The following is a 12,843-nucleotide window of genomic DNA, read 5'->3' on the forward strand; positions in this document are numbered from 1 at the left end:
AAGGAAGCCGCTAGTTTTTCTTGGAAATCTATCCCTTTCCTTCCTATCGTATGGCTTACCCCTCTGTTTTCTAAAGCCCTGCTGGGGTTTACGAAAAAAGGGAGTCTTCTGAGGGACCGGAAAACCTTTTTTCTTGTCGGATGCCTTCTCCAAGATATCATCCAGGGAGGACCCAAATAATCTATCGCCCTCACACGGAAGGGCACAGAGTCTGGCCTTAGACCCCTGGTCACCCTTCCATGATCTAAGCCAAATAGCTCTTCTCGTCGCATTCGTCATGGCTGAGGATTTGGCGGCAAAGTGCATAACATCCGTAGAAGCATCCGTTAGAAAATCCGCCGCTTTAGCAAAGGTGGGAAGAGAAGCTAAGATTTCCTCCCTAGGCTTCTTCTCTTTAAGATGTTCCTCTAGCTGTTCAATCCACAATCTTAAGGACCGGGATACCCAAGTGGCTGCAACTGCGGGTCTAAGACAAGTAGCGGAAGTTTCCCACGCCCGTTTTAGGTAAATATCTGCTTTCTTATCTAACGGGTCCGAAAGGCAACGCAGATCATCAAAGGGGAGGACAGATCTCTTAGCTATCTTAGAGACTGGAGCATCTACCGTAGGGGCCCTATCCCAGCTGGAGGAAACTTTCAAAGGATATTTCCTTTTCACTGAGGAGGGTAAGAAAAATTTTCTATCAGGATTTTTCCATTCCCTATTTATGATCGCTTGCATGTTTTCATGAATAGGGAAGACCCTATGTTTTTTAGGGCCCAATGCCTGAAAGGCCTGGTCCGCAACTGATCTGGTCTGCTTAACGTCTTCCAACTGCATGGTTGCTCTGACCGCTTTTAGTAACGGCTGCGTATCCTCAGGGGAAAAGAAGGATCTCCCTGAATAATCTTCATCCGAAGAGTCCGAATTACTAGCAAATAGTTGTCCGGATTCTCCGTCATCGTCGGATGAGTCCAACTCAATACTGTCATACTCTGTATCCCTCCCTGGTCTATCTGGAGACCTGGCACGGCTTTTACTGAATGCTTTAAAGGATGCCTTGATAATAGACTTCATGGACTTAGTGAGGGACTGGGATTGCTCTGCTACCAGTATATCTATACATGTTGAGCATAACGCCTTCTGATAAGATGCAGATAGGGACGCTTTACATTCCGCACATTCCCTGTGCTTTGTCTTGGAAGACGATTTTTTAGGTGGCTTAGGGATCTAAAGGGAGACAATCATATGAAACACCACATTAGAAATAAAAAGGAACGCTCTCACCCATTGAAGCTTTTTCCTTTTTCCCCATCCTCAGACCAATACCGGACTTGAAGGCCTCAAGGGTTCCTGGGGTTGAGCGCGTCATTCTGTAGGCTCCGACATGATGCAACCAGGATCGCTACACGGCACATCCAAATTGTGCCCCAGCTGGCTGCCTGAACCTGCATTTTAAAAGACGCGCTCCGGCCTCTACTTCTGGGTCCTGCAGGGCTGAAGCTCCGCCCCCCCCCCCCGACGTCATCTTCAGGAGACGGCCCCGCGCATGCGCATAAGCATAAGCGCACGGACGCCATCTTGGAACCAGGGAGAGCGAGGAACAGCATGGGGAGCCGCCTGAACACGGCCACAGCGGCTCCCCGCAGGGCCGGAGAGAGGGCAGGCGCAGGCAGACTTATGGGGAGCGGCTTCCGGCACGGCCACAGAACTACCGCTCCCCAGGGATATGCCTTCCCACGGCATACAGCCACAGACCTTCCCCAGCTCCGGTGTCTTGGAGGTACGTCTTCAGCATCAGCAGTGCTGCTTCTCAGGATCTCCCATCCGGAGGACAGGAAACCTGAACTGGTGTTGGGTGGAGGTGTGTCCTTTTTATCTTCTCAGGTTTCCTGTCCTGAGTCGCACAGGGTGCCGTCATGCGTGAGGGGAAAAATTCGCAACTTTCCAAATTTCAATTTCTCTGCTTTAAAACAGATAGTGATACCTCATATAATAGTTATTACTTTACATTTCCCATATGTCTACTTCATGTTTGGATCATTTTATGAATGCCATTTTATTTTTGGGGGACGTTAGAAGGCTTATAAAGTTTAGAAGCAAATCTTAAAATTTTTCAGAAAATTTCCAAAACCCACTTTTTAAAGGGAACCTGTCACCAGGATTTTGGCCATAGAGCTGGGGACATGGGCTGCTAGATGGCCGCTAGCACATCTGCAATACCCAGTCCCCATATCTCTCTGTACTTTTATTGTGTTAAAAAAATGTTTTGATCCATATGCAAATTAACCTCATATGTGTCCTGTATCCGGAGAGGAGTCCAGCGGAAAGGAGCTCCCCGCGTCCTCCGAATCTCCTCCTTGCTGGCTGACGTCACAGAGCTGGAGAGCCGAAATCTCGCGATGCGCGAGCTAGCGCATGCGTAGTTCGTTCCCTGTGCTGATGCCAGTACAGGGAGTGAACATGATGCCAACACTGCGCATGCGCTAGCTCGCGCATCGCGAGATTTCGGCGCTCCAGCTCTGTGACGTCCGCCAGCAAGGAGGAGATTCGGAGGACGCGGGGCGGTGCTGGGCTCCTTTCCGCTGGACTCATCTCCGGATACAGGACACATATGAGGTTCATTTGCATATCAATCAAAACGTTTTTTTTTTAACACAATAAAAGCACAGAGAGCTATGGGGACTGGGTATTGCAGATGTGCTAGTGGCCATCTAGCAGCCCATGTCCCCAGCTCTATGGCCAAAATCCTGGTGACAGGTTCCCTTTAAAGAGGACCTTTCACTACAGCATAAACTAAAAACTAACAAGATCAGTGGGCAGAGCGGCGCCCAGGGGTCCCCCTGCACTTACTAGTATGCCTGGGCGCCGCTCCGTTTGCCTGGTATAGGCTCCGGTGTCTGCGCTCCCTCATAGCCAGGCTGGCCAGTGCTGCAGCAAGGGACACGCCTCCTACAAAAAATCAGTCAGAGGGAGCGCAGACACCGGAGCCTATACCGGGCAAACGGAGCGGCGCCCAGGCATACTAGTAAGTGCAGGGGGACCCCTGGGCACCGCTCTGCCCACTGATCTTGTTAGTTTTTAGTTTATGCTGTAGTGAAAGGTCCTCTTTAAGGACCAGTTCAGGTCTGAAGTCACTTTGTGAGGCTTACATAATAGAAACCACCCAAAAATGACCCCATTTTAGAAACTACACCCCTGAAGGTATTAAAAACTGATTTTACAAATGTTGTTAACCCTTTAGGTGTTCCACAAGAATTAATTGAAAATGGATATGAAATTTCAGAATTTCACTTTTTTGGCAGATTTTCAATTTTAAATCATTTTTTTCCCGCTAACAAAGCCAGGATTAACAGCCAAACTAAACTCAATATTTATTGCCCTGATCATGTAGTTTACAGAAACACACCATATGTGGTCGTAAACTGCTGTATGGCCACACGGAAGGGCGCAGAAGGAAAGGAACGCCATACGGTTTTTGGAGGGCAGATTTCACTGGGATAATTTTAACTTGCCATGTCACATTTGAAGACCTTCTGATGCACCCCATGAGTAGAAACTACAAAAAAGTGAACCCATTTTGGAAACTACGGGATAAAGTGGCAGTTTTGTTGGTACTATTTTAGGGTACAGATGATTTTTGGTTGCTCTATATTACACTTTTTGTGAGGCAAGGTAACAAAAAAATTGCTGTTTTGGCACTGTTTTTATTTTTTATTTACAACGTTCATCTGACAGGTTAGATCATGAGCTATTTTTATAGATCAGGACTCACAATACCAAATATTACTTTTTTGGGTTGTTTGTTTCAGTTTTACATAATAAAGCACTTTTGGAAAAAAATATTTTTTTGTGTCTCCATATTTTGAAAGCTCATTTTTTTTCAGTATGAGATGACTGTTTCATTGGTACAATTTTGGGGTGCATATGACTTTTTGATCAATTGCTATTACACTTTTTGTGATGTAAGGTGACAAAATGGCTTTTTTGACTTTTTTTTTTATGGTGTTCATCCGAGGGGTTGAATCATGTGATTTTTTATAGAGAAGGTTGTTACGGACGCGGCGATACCTAATATGTATACTTTTTTTTATTTATTTATGTTTTATACACTAATATTTTTGAAACGAAAAAAAAAATAAAACTCATGTTTTAGTGTCACCATAGTCTGAGAGCCATAGTTTTATTTTTATTTTTTGGGCGATTCTCTTAGGTAGGGTATAAATTTTGTGGGATGAGATGACGGGGATTGGTACAATTTTGGAGTGCATATAACTTTTTGATCACTTGCTATTACACTTTTTGTGATGTAAGGTGACAAATAAAATTGCTTTTTTGACAGTTTTTTGTTTTTTAAGGTGTTCACCTGAGAGGTGAGGTATTTTTATAGAGCAGGTTGTTACGGATGCTGCGATACCCAATATGTATACATTTCTTTATTTTTGACATTTAACACATTAAAAGCATTTTTGAAACAAAAAATAAATCATGTTTAGTGACTCCATAGTCTGAGAGCCATAGTTTTTATATTTTTTGGGCGATTGTCCTATGTAGGGGCTCATTTTTTGCGTGATGAGGTGATGGTTAGATTGGTACTATTTTTGGGGTCATATGCTTTTTTGATCGCTTTTTGTTGTACTTTTAGTGATGTAAGTTGACAAAAAGGAGAATTTTGTGGACTGTAAAATCTCTTTCTTGCTGAGTTCATTGGGGGACACAGGACCGTGGGTATAGCTGCTTGCTGCCACTAGGAGGCGACACTAGGCTAGAAAGTGATAGCTCCTCTCCTGCCAGCTATACCCTCTTCAGTCAGGAGAGAGCATATCATTTTCTGCCCAAGCAGTAGCAGAAAAGAACTGATAACACAGTCAGAACATTACCTACATCAGTAGCTATTAACTAAAACTAAAACCCAACAAACAACCAATCACCGCCATGCGCGGTAACAATGGGAAAAAAAACTATGGGTGGGAGCTGTGTCCCCCAATGAACTCAGCGAGAAAGAGATTTTACAGGCGAGTCCACAAAAATCTCCTTTTCTCGCTCATATCATTGGGGGACACAGGACCGTGGGACGTCCCAAAGCAGTCCACAGGGAGGGAACAAACAATATTCGCCCATGGAAAAACTGCCCTCGTGGACATTCAGACTTTACGGCCTAGGGCAGCATCTGCCGATGCCAGGGAGTGCACCTGGTAGAATTTTGTGAACGTATGTAAAGACGACCACGTTGCCGCCTTACACAACTGGACAGCTGATACATGATGGAAGCAAGCCCAGGAAGCGCCAACCGCTCTGGTTGAGTGGGCCGTTGCGAGGGGGTGTAGCCCTGCCCCGGGAACGGTATGCCTCCATGATTGCCAAACGTATACACCTGGCAATCGTCAACCTTAGAAGAGGCGCATCCCTTACAAGGACCGTCAGGAAGCACAAATAAAGAATCCGTGCGGCGGAAAGCTAGAAACGCCAGATAGATCCTCAGAGCATGAACTACATCCAGTTTGTGAAGAGAATGCTCCCTAGGATGCAAGGGAGCTGGGCAAAAGTAAGGGAGGACAATGTCCTCGTTAATATGGAAGGCTGAGACTACCTTTGGTTTAAAAGAAGGTATGGGCCGGAGCACCGTCTTATCCTGGTGAAGGACTAAAAAGGGTTCCCTACAGGAAAGGGCTGCCAACTCTGAGACACGCCTGATGGATGTGATCGCCACCAGGAATGCCACCTTCCAGGAAAGAAGACACAGGGACACCGTCCGAAGCGGTTCAAACGGAGCCGATTGGAGTAAACCTAGAACGAGGTTCAGATCCCAGGAAGGCACGGGAGGCAGATAGGTTTTAACCGGGCCTTTTGAGGCCAGAGGGCGCTTAAGCAAAGTAGACAGCGCCGACACCTGAGCCTTTAAGGAACCAAGTGCTAGACCCAATTCCAGACTGGATTATAGGAAGGAGAGAATCGTGGAAAGGGAAGCGTTGGGGGCGCACCTTCATGCAGAGGCTTGTTTGGTGGCCGCGGAATGGGAGGATTGGGATTTAGGCCGCCAGGCTGACTGAGACTTAAACGGCCTTTTCTTCAGTTCCTGTGCGATAGCAGCAGGAGTCCCCCCTTACCCCGGTAGCGTACCGGAGGTGCGGCGAAAGGAATGGCCCCGTGCAAACGAGGACCTAGCACAAGGGGCTCGCTTGGACTTGGTTTGGGAAAGGGATGTACTCTTCCCGCCTGTGGCCTCTGAGATTATCTTATCCAGCCGGGTACTGAACAAGTGGGACCCTGCAAGGGGCAAGCCTGAAAGGGAGCGTTTGGAAGAGGCATCTGCCGCCCATACCTTGAGCCAGAGCTCCCACCACAAGGTGATGGCGAGGGCTGAAGAGCAGGCTACCAAAGTACCCGCGTCCAAGGACGCTTTACAGAGGTACTTTCCTGCCTGAGCATCAGCAAAGCTCGAGACTGGAGCTCCGCCTGGATCCTGGAGGGAGGAGCCATCGGCTACCGGAATGGCGGTATTTTTAGCCAGACGTGCCACCGGAGGATCCACCTTCGGATTTTGTATGGAGCGAAGAAAAGACACTACCTTGCTAGTAGAGGGAGGGTCGTATTGCACCTGGAAGGTGTCCCGGACTGCCGTTACTAGGCTATCCACCATGGAATTAATCTTAGAAGATTGCTCTGAATCTATGTCACCAATCTCCCCTTCGGACAGGGCTTTCCCACGAACAAAGGATATGTCCGAGCGAGATTCAAGATGGGGTGGAGAAGCAGAGGCATCAGAGGAGGAATGGCGACCTGCTCTGGTCCGACCTGCTCCTGAGGGACTTGCCCAAGGAAGGTGAGGACTGCTCTGGTGGGGATTTATCAACCAAGCGACCAATGAGCGATAGAGTGGATTGGGATATTTTAGTGAGGTCCTCCACTGCCCGGGATAGGGAACGCGCCGGGTTCCACAGAATCAGAGCGGTCATGGGGCTGCATAGGCTGACGGGCGCAATGCTACTCCAGACTGAGGGCACACGGAGCACACAGGGTCCGACTGACTGCGAAGGAACTTTAGACTGCATACAGTACATGCAAAGTGTGTAACAATAGGCAGACGGGGGTCATTAGTGGGATCAGACATGGCTGACTAGGGCTGAATGACCGACTCAGGGCTGGGGAGGGTGTAAGGGTACGTCCTACCAGCAACCGAGGCTACCCAGGTCCTGTGCTTCCTTAGAGACGTGGCTGCAGTGAGAGAAGCGCAGGAATGAGAAGAAACCGCCCACTGCAGCAGCCGGAAGCCAAGTCCCGCCCCCTGAGGAAGGAACCGCCTGCGGCCTGTGCGGCCGAGAAGCCGGGGCCTAAAGCTTAGCTGCGAATGTTCGGTCGGCTGCAACTTAAAGGAACTGGGGCGGAATATACTGCCGTTCGCGGCATCTCCACTAGGCATAGGAATCCGGCGCTTGCTGAGAACGCACAGCGGAGCGGCCGTCCGTCGACATAAGCGGGCGGCCCATCGTAGAAACCCTCAGCCATGCCCCCCATAAAGAACGGAATAAAGAAAGAACCTGCCCCAAACCCATACTGAGGAGCGGGGCGGCGGTGGGGAGGGGGGGGGAGGATGCTGCTGTCTTCTTCACCCTTCATCCGGCAGAACCCGCAGAGTCACTCCTTCAGCCACTGGCACCTAAGTGGCAGGAAGCTGGAACTGAGGGCTTGGGGATATGGGTGACCCTTAGGCAGGGGGAAAGCAGGGGAGCAAGGCTGCCCTGGTCCACATTGACTTCTTAGGGGGGAGGATGGCCGGTGAGGGAAACCGACACCGGCTACACATCCTGGGAGAACAGAGGGGCTAGGCAACTCTGTTTTCCACCTAAGGAGAAGAAAGAAAAAGAAAATAGAAATAAATAAATGAAAAGCCGCCCTGCAATATGCAGGGAGGTCTGCCTCCTATGACACTAAGCTAAAAACTGATATGCTTTCTCCTGACTGGGGAGGGTATAGCTGGCAGGGGAGGAGCTATCACTTTCTAGCCTAGTGTCGCCTCCTAGTGGCAGCAAGCAGCTATACCCATGGTCCTGTGTCCCCCAATGATACAAGCAAGAAAATAGTTTTTTTTCTTACACAGTTTTTATAGTGTATCGGACGGGGTGGATCATGTGATATATTTATAGAGTCTGTCATTACGGACGCGGCGATACCTAATATGTGCATTTTTTTTTCTTCTATTTTTTATTATAAACTTTATTTTTGTCCCACTCAGACTTCAACTTTTGGGGGTCTGATCCCCTCTGCAATGCATTACATCTGTATTGTAATGCATTTCCTGTTAGTGTATGATCTCCTGGGCACACGTTGAAGGCAGGTCCCGATACCGTGCAAGGCATTGGGCAGCCTCTGCACGGCATTAGGCTGCCTTGTCACACATCGGGTCTCGGCCACAGCAGTGTGGGGACTCGATGCGCTCCTTCACCCGACACAAACTCCTTCTATGTCACGGTCAGCGCGGACCGCGGCATAGAAGGAGTTAATGTGCTGGCATCGGCTATTACAGCGATGCTGGCGGATAGAGCAGGGGCCCGGCTACCAAAGACTGCCACACCCCTGCAGTGATCCGGCGCGCACCGCTCCAGTGCCCGCTGTGCATGTACGGCGGAATGCATTCTAGCGATGCATCCCCCGCTGTACATGCACAGCGTTTTGCGTTAAGGGGTCAACGTTGTAAACCTCGTCTACTCACTTCAATCTCCATGTTTCCACTGTGCTTCATTGTTTCCAACCCAAACTTTCGGGTTACATACCCTTTCTGTCTCCTCCTAATGTTTTCTCCCACACAGCAGGGGCTTGTCGACTGAGAGCATCAACCAGCCCATTCCAGGATGACATGGGTCTGACATCACGACCATTTGGGCAGGGATTCCGACAGAGGGGATCATGGGAGGCCTGTTTGTGATGTCAGAGGAAATACATCCTCTACAGAAGGCACAGTCACGTGACCACTCTACCAATCTCCAGAGTGAGACAGAAAAAATTGCAATACTAAGTTGCAGGGCCTGGCACGGGAAGCACACAGAAAGGGAAAAATTTACACCTAGGGCTTAAAAAGTGACTCATTTCTGCAACCACAGTACTTCCCTATCGTGGGAATTTGCAATTACCAATCTACTTCTCCAATATTGAGAAACATTGGCCATACTGAAAAAGTCACTATGGAGCTCAAACCTTAGTTATTAATAATGTCTATCATATTTATCAGCTTTTTTTTTTTTATTATAGCCAATTCCAATATTGGGTGACAACTAAAATGGTTACATTCCAGGTTTCACAGTGGCTTAAAGGGGTGTCCGGTCTACAGACCAGATAGGTCTGACAATGCTGTCAGTATAATTCTGTAGGAGTAAGGTCATGCAGAGACACACAGCATTATAAATCACTATAATGCTCTGCGCTCCTGCAAAATGAGCAGTGTCCATAACAGGAAATCACGCTCACACATGCAATGTTATTTTCATACAGGACACACTCGTCTCAAAGAGCCCTTAGTGCCATGATTTCTGTTATAGTTTGGGAGGCAAATGGACACACAGGACCCTGGTTCTCATGACTGGACCACCACTTATCACCTATCCGGTAGACATCCTGCTGATTTTAAAATACACACAGGTCAATTTACACATGAGATAGTTCTGCAAAGTATAGATTTTTGAAATTCACATGCACATCTGGAGATAATAAGCAACGTGTAAAGGTGGCCTAAAGGCCCTTTGCTCATTTGAATAGATGAGTGTGTGGAAGCAGCGTTCCTTTCCTGCAATCGCCTGTTCGTCAGTAAGGGAGACTACTGAATTTACATGCAGCAATCTCCTCCACAGTATGGAGGCTAATGCCATAGCTTGTCCCCATACATAATCATTGTCGGCAGCAAAGTGCTGTTTAGACACAATTTGCTGCCGGCAAACTGAGATTTAGGTGACCGCATGAAAGATCCAATTACCTGATGAACGAGCGCTTTGCTCGTTTTTCGGGTAATCACCGGCCTCTTCACACTGGCAGTTTATCACTAACTAGTGTTCCTACGAACTCTTGTTAGCGATGATCCGCCCGATGTTCAGGCAGTGTAAAGGGGCCTTTAAAGTTCTGTGACGCATTATACCACGACTGATTAACAAGCATGAGCCCTCCTCAAATTCTGTAACCAACATCTTAGCATCTTTGCTTTGATATATTATAAAATTTGAAGAAATGTCAAAGAAGACAAACTGAGTTGATTGAAGGTAATAAAATATAATTTTATTAAGTTAGAAAACATACTCTCTTAGAACATTCTTAGATTTATAATAAAATAGTTTCAGTGCAAACAAACTACATGTATGTAACAGAAAAAAGTACTTTACAAAAAGCCAGCTTATGAGTCACAAGGTGTTGTTTCTTGGATTAGAAACCCGTACACTATCAGCTGAACACACCTGATGGACTTAGGCCACAGTCACACATTAGTGTTTGCGTTGTATTTGTCGCTCACGTTTCTTTTGTTTCATTATTTTACCTAAATCAAATCCATAAGATATAAAGCCCTCCTTTGTTGCATCTCACCAAACCCGATGTGTGACCACAGCCTTATACAGCTATCCATAAAACTTAGGTCTTCATCTTAAATAGGTATATTTCACTGTGATTCAAGTATCTAGTATCAGAATTTATGAGCATAACTCAATACTGCTCCATACGGGGAGTTTCTCAAGTTCTGTTAAGCTATAACCCCCAAGCAGTGCCCATGCATCCACTAGGAGTAAAATAGCACAGCCTGTGATTATTAAATAAATATATTTAGAGGAAGTGAATGAAAGTTTCACAATACGGAACACCACAAAACACACGTTATTAAAGGGAACCTGTCACCTGGAAAACACAAATTAAACCAACCACAGTACCTTAAAGTATCCCCCAGTGTGTTGCTAATCATGCTTTTCTTTCCTCATTCTGTCTCCTCATATTTGTTAAAATCGCAGTTTTAATGTCTGTTGGCTCCTTCTCCAAGTCAGGCTTGAAGTCAAGGGGGCAGCGGCCTCCTTGCTTCAAGGCACGATAACCCTGCCCCTTACCTCTCCTCTCTACAGTGTGATGGACATCTTGCCTTGATACTGCGCTCTTCTCTCGCATGCACCGTACACTGCCTGTTACAGCGCGATCCCGGCTCCCTCACTCACCGCCATCATTTTGCAGACTGCACATGCGCCGCTCAGTAACATCGCGCTCTGCCATCACTTATCTTTACCGTGAGCGTGATCAGAACGCAAGCCAGTGATATGTGTTTTCCAGGTGACAGGTTCCCTTTAAAGGGCTTCTGTCACCCCACTAAAGTCTTTTTTTTTTGGGGGGGCTTCATATAATCCTTATACTGCGATATATTAATATATAATGCTATTACTCATTTTGGTTCAGTAGTTAATAAAAAAAAAAAAAGACTTTTATAATATGTAAATGACCTGTCTACCAGAAAGTAGGGCGGCTACTTGCTGGTAGCAGCCGCATCCTCATTGCATAAAGACGCCCCCTCCTCATGTTGATTGACAGGGCCAGCGAACGCGCTCGTCTTCTGGCCCTGTCTGCGTTCAAAATCTGGCGCCTGCGCCGTACCTGTCTTCAGTCGGCGCAGGCGCACTGGGAGGAGGACGCTCGCTCGGCCGCTCCATCCTCAGTGCGCCTGTGCCGGGTGTAGATGTGACGTCATCGGCGCAGGCGCATTGAGGATGGAGTGGCCAAGCGAGCGTCCTCCTCTCAGTGCGCCTGCGCCGACTGAAGACAGGTACGGCGCAGGCGCCAGATTTTGAACGCAGACAGGGCCAGCCAGAAGACGATTGACAGGGCCTGCGAACGCACTCAACATGAGGAGGGGGCGTCTTTATGAAAGGAGGATGTGGCTGCTACCAGCAAGTAGCCATCCTACTTGCTGGTAGACAGGTAATTTACATAATATAAAAGTCTGTTTTTTTAATTAACTACTGCACCAAAATGAGTAATAGCATTATATATTAATATATTGCAGTATAAGGATTATAAGAACTTTAGTGGGGTGACAGAAGCCCTTGAAGTTTCAGGAGCTTATGTGAAGGTTAGGGAACCTGTCACCATGAAAATACTACATGCTATAGAGCAGGAGGAGCTGAGCAGATTGATATATAGTTTTGTGGGAAAAGATTCAGTGTAACATAACTTACTGATCTATAGTAAATCTGTCTAGATATCCAGTGGGTGGTTCTAATCAGTTTATGACAGCCTTCCACATTTCAGTGTGTATACAGAGATAGCTGTCAATCTCTGATAAGTCCGCCCACTGGACTCCTAAAGCCCAGAATGATCAGATATTTCAATCAAAATACAAGGTTACTCAGAACTATATCTGCTCAGCTCCTCCTGCTCTATAACATGCTGCCTACAAACTGGGCTGAATGTTCATCGTGAAGGGTCCCCATTGACATAACTTTGTAAACATCAAAAGTGGTGCAATAGTTCTCCATCATTTATACCAGAGATGTCAATACAATAAGAACAACCTAATTTCGGAGGAGTTATGTGAAGTATTCTTCCTGCTATCTGCTCCCCCATTTTAGGGATTCTTATAAGCTTGTTTTATGGCGGACCTGTTGGCTCTCCAGTTCTGACGTGTCTGTTTTGGTAAATAACTGTATTCACTAAATTATGTTCTGGAACATCTTTTTTAATGATTATGTCAATGTTCTCCAATCTGTGCACTACAATTTCCATCATGCCCTGATAGCCTGCAAAGATCAGGGCATGGTGGGCATTATAGTTTTGAACAATTGGAGAGCTGCAGGTTGGAGGTGACAGCTCTATGTTGTTCCATTCCTCTATTATTTCTTCTAGATGTTTTTG

Source organism: Bufo gargarizans, chromosome 5, assembly GCF_014858855.1.
Source record: "Bufo gargarizans isolate SCDJY-AF-19 chromosome 5, ASM1485885v1, whole genome shotgun sequence".
NCBI lineage: Eukaryota > Metazoa > Chordata > Amphibia > Anura > Bufonidae > Bufo > Bufo gargarizans.